The 4470-nt window shown below is 41.8% G+C and overlaps 1 pseudogene; it reads left to right on the top strand.

Annotated features, from left to right (window-relative positions):
* The first annotated feature begins 2536 nt into the window (after positions 1-2536).
* LOC125910492 (uncharacterized) lies at positions 2537-2635 on the top strand (annotated as a pseudogene).
* Positions 2636-4470: the final 1835 nt, after the last annotated feature.

Below are 4470 nucleotides of genomic sequence, written 5' to 3'. Positions count from 1 at the left end.
GTACACCAGAAGGATCAGGGAAAAGGGTTAGTGATATATTGCTTACAGAAAAGAGCTGAACATAAAGTTGCATATGCAAAATGAATGCAGTGATTAAAAAAAAAACAGTCTACATCAAGGACATCAAACTTAAATACCTACGGAAGCCAATAGGCAGCATAAAGAAATAAAAGAAACCGCACTGGGACAATGGCAAATTGGCAAGCACGGGTTCCTTTTGAAAGTGACTCTCTCCTTAGCTCCTGCCATTTGAAAATACAGGTTCGATTTTTCAAGAAAAATTCCATATCTGGATTTAATTAAAAATCTCTTCATTTTTGCCTGTTAAAAATCTAATTTAAATGGTAAATACACTGCATGAGCCCAATAAAACATGCCAGATTTTTTTTTAGCTGAAAGACGGCTCATTTGTGTCTTCTGCTTGATATCTGAATAAATACACACATGCACACAGAAATAGACCTTAGAGAGAATCCAGCCAAAATGGAAGCAGTCATCATGCCTGAATGATGGAACTCTGGTGATTCCTACTATTTTCTATGCTTTCATATATTCTAAATTTTATTTGATATGCACAGATGATGCTCTTATAATGAAAACTTCAAAACATTATTTTTCACCATCATACAGAGTTTATCTTTTTTGAGGGTTTCTCAGGATCTGGAGCTTCTTTTTCTCATTCCTTTCTGCATATTATAGCCACTAAATTCATCTTTTAGTTGTTCTTTTTTGTAAATTTTATTAAAAAAAAATGTTTTTAATGTTTGTTTATTTTTGAAAGGAGAGAGAGAGACAGAGCGTGAGTGGGGGAGGGGCAGAGAGAGAGGGAGTCACAGAACCCGAAGCAGGCTCCAGGCTCTGAGCTGTCAGCACAGAACCTGACACAGGGCTTGAACTCATGATCCATGAGATCATGACCTGAGTGAAGTCAGATGCCCAAGAGACTGAGCCACCCAGGCACCTCAGCTTTTAGTTGTTCTTAATAGGGATTTTACAAACAGCGCCGACAGATCATACATAGGTGCAAGACTTAAAGATACCAGCATAAAAAATGACAACCATGTCAAGTGGACAGTAAAACAGGATGTCATTTTGATGTGACTGCCTAGTCTCTCTCTCCCCACCCCCTTGCCTCTGTCGCAGTGAAACCCAATCAAAAGGAATCACATCCCTCCAGCCTAGTTGACTGTAACAGGTCAGCTGAGGAGGAGAAGAGGAGAGGCAGTAATTAAGCAAGAGTTGATGATTTGGAAACAGTGAAAGATTTTACAATTTACCCCAAATTATTTTAATAATTCTCTTTTAAAGCTGAGCTGTTTCTGCAGACATAAAAAAAAAAAAAAAAAGGTAACAAAAGACCATCTCCAATTCTACTCAAGACAGAGGTGCAGATCTTGGAGAAAAACTATAAAGGAAGTTAGATTTGCCCTTCTACAAGTCAAGTACCATTAAGGGCCTTTTTAATTTCCTTTACATTTTCCTTGTAAGCTCAAAGGGACGTTCAAGTTTCACTTTATGTTCAGAGGTGGCACGCCCTGTGCATGGCAGGAATCAGACTTTCACTCTTTCGTTTGCTTCTCCTTGAGAATGTGCCCTGGGTGGGGGGGGGGGGGGGGGGGGCTTAGACATCACAGGAAAGTATTTGGGAAGGTGGGTTTGGAGGGAGTCCTAGAGCCCTGCTGTGGGCAGGGGTAGTGAGGTCAAGTGGCGGGGAGAAGGGTTTGCATACTTTTGAACTTGTGCCAGGACTGCTTGATTTTCCCTTGGCTTTTGCCCTGAGAGGTTAGATGCTTTGTGTCAGTGATAATGCCGGTAAGTGTTTCACAACCAGGTCTCTGGGGGGAAGAGCCTTGATTTACAGCATTTGCTGATTTTTGCCGTGTCAGCACTCCCACCAGAGCTGACTTCCAGCCATCACTCTGCCACGACTGAATGCAGAGCTGGAGAGATGTACACACCTGGCTCCTCCAGCACGCCACTAGTTTAGCCCCGCTGGTCCAGAACGGTCAGGCCAAAGGGTCTGTTGCTTTGCAGCAAGGTTGCTGGGCCCTGTCGGTTGTTCTGGCTATGAAATCCAGCTCTATTCTGCTGCTGCTTTGATCTCCTTTGGTTGGACACAGTCTTACTCTGGGATCTTTTTTAGCTTGTCCGATTAACAATCTTTTCTCACCACATTTTATTGCTGTATCTCCCTTCCTGTATTTTATCTTTGTCATTTTATTGATTTTTCTCTTTACCACTTTTCAGTGCAGATGGAGAACACTGAACCTGGAATCCCCCTTTCTTTAAAAAGGTGGAGAGCTCATGCCATGGGAGGTGCTCACTTTGGCAGCACGTGTACTAAAATAGATACAACAAGGGGCACCTGGGTGGCTCAGTCCACTGAGCATCCAGCTCTTGATTTCAGCTCGGGTCACGGTCCCAGGGTCATGGGATCGAGCCCCGCGTCGGGCTCTGTGCTGAGCATGGAGCCTACTAAAGATTCTCTCTCTCTCTACCTCTGCCCCTCTCCCCCACTTGCTCTCTCTCTCTCTCTGTTTCTTTCCCTTAGATGAAAATAGATACAACAGAGAGAAGACTGGTATGGCCCCTGCACAAGGATGACATACAAATGTGTGAAGCAGTCTATATTGTTCCCAGGGACCATCTCTCTATACGGCGGTGCCGGATGACTCAGACACATGAGTAGGTAGCGGACGGCTTTTTTCTCTAACTCTGAGTTAACTTTGTCACTGCGGCCATCATGAGTCTGTCTGTTCAGCAGTTCTTGAACTGGCATGGGTAGAATATGCACTGGGCTGGAAGTCAAAGTCTGACTCCACCACTAGCTTCCCGTGTGGTCTGCTGCATGTCATGTAAACCTCTCAGGAACTCATTCTTCCTGAATTGATCCTCCAGCAACAAAAGGTTGCTCATTCCTGACTGCCATGGGCAAAATATAATCAAGTGAAAATGTTCTCAGTTGGATCTGTCACTTCCTCTCCAACCAGGCCTCTAAGCATCACTGCTTCCATCTTGTGTTGACTTGTATTCCGTCAGGAAACGGAAATCCCAAGCTCATTAGAAACTGCTTAATTTTTATAGGAAGGGTGCAGGAGGAAACCCATCTTTACCTGTATGGCCCAGATTGCTGTGCGAGCCTTGCTTTGTGTTCCCTTTCTCCCTCCATGCATGCCTAAACCTGCTATCCTTTTGTGAACAGAACTGCCCCCATCACCATCCTCGTCATCTTCTTTGTGTTACACCCCTGACCCCTGAGTATCTAGAAAATGAAACTGAAAATTAGAAAAAAAAAAAAAAAAAAAAAGAGAGATCCTCTCAATTCATTGAAAACAGTTCTGAGGGTCAAAATGACAATATAATTACTTCATTTTCACTACAAAAGTAGAACATGTTCTTTGCAGAATATTAGGAAATATGGTTAGCAAAAGAAGAAAAAATGATAAGCAAAATGAAATAAGCAAAGACCACTCATAGTTCTAACAACCAGATATAACCACTGTAAAACACAACCGGCATATATCTTTCTAGATATATACACAGATTTTGGGTTCACAAAATGAGTTTACACGGTACATTCTGTTTGGCAACCTTTGCCTTTCTATGTCCATAAACACATTTTCACTCTAACACTTTTAATGATAGTGGTGTGAGTATCCCCTTGGATTCATATACTTTATTTCACCTATCCCCTATAGCTGGGCATTTAGGTTGTTTCTCATATTTTGCATTCTTCTATATGCATTTTTACATATTTGTGTGATTGTTCTTTTAGTCTAAATTTGTTTTATTTTTTAAATGTTTTATATTTTTTTGAAAGAGAGTGAATGGAGGAAGGGCAGAGAGATTGGGGAACAGAGGATCCAAAGCAGGCTCTGGATAATAATAACAGCAATAAGCCCGACGTGGGGCTCAAAATCATGAACTATGAGATCGCAACTTGAGCCAAAGTCTGATGCTCAACCAGCTGAGCCACTCAGGTGCCCCTAAGCTAAATTTCTGAAAGTTTAATCCTTTGATCAAAGAATCCCAGGTAGGAATGCAAACTGGTGCAGCCACTCTGGAAAACAGTATGGAGGTTCCTCAAAAAGTTAAAAATAGAACTACCTTACAATCCAGCAATTGCACTACTAGGTATATATCCAAGGGATACAGGTGTGCTGTTTCGAAAGGACACATGCACCCCCATGTTTATAGCAGCACTACTGACAATAGCCAAAGTATGGAAGGAGCCCAAATGTCTACTGATAGATGAATGGATGAAGACAATGTGGTATATATAAACAATGGAGTATCACTCGGCAATCAAAAAGGAAATCTTGCCGTTTGCAACAACGTGGATGGAACTGGAGGGTATTATGCTAAATGAAATAGGTCAGTCAGAAAAAGACAAATATCTTCAAATTCGACTTCACTCATATGAGGAATTTAACATACAAAATTCAAATATGACTTCACTCATATGCGGAA

The sequence above is a fragment of the Panthera uncia genome, assembly GCF_023721935.1.
Source record: "Panthera uncia isolate 11264 chromosome B3 unlocalized genomic scaffold, Puncia_PCG_1.0 HiC_scaffold_1, whole genome shotgun sequence".
NCBI lineage: Eukaryota > Metazoa > Chordata > Mammalia > Carnivora > Felidae > Panthera > Panthera uncia.
The sequence above is the reverse complement of the archived record's forward strand: the minus strand, read 5'-3'. Positions and strand labels throughout refer to the sequence as shown.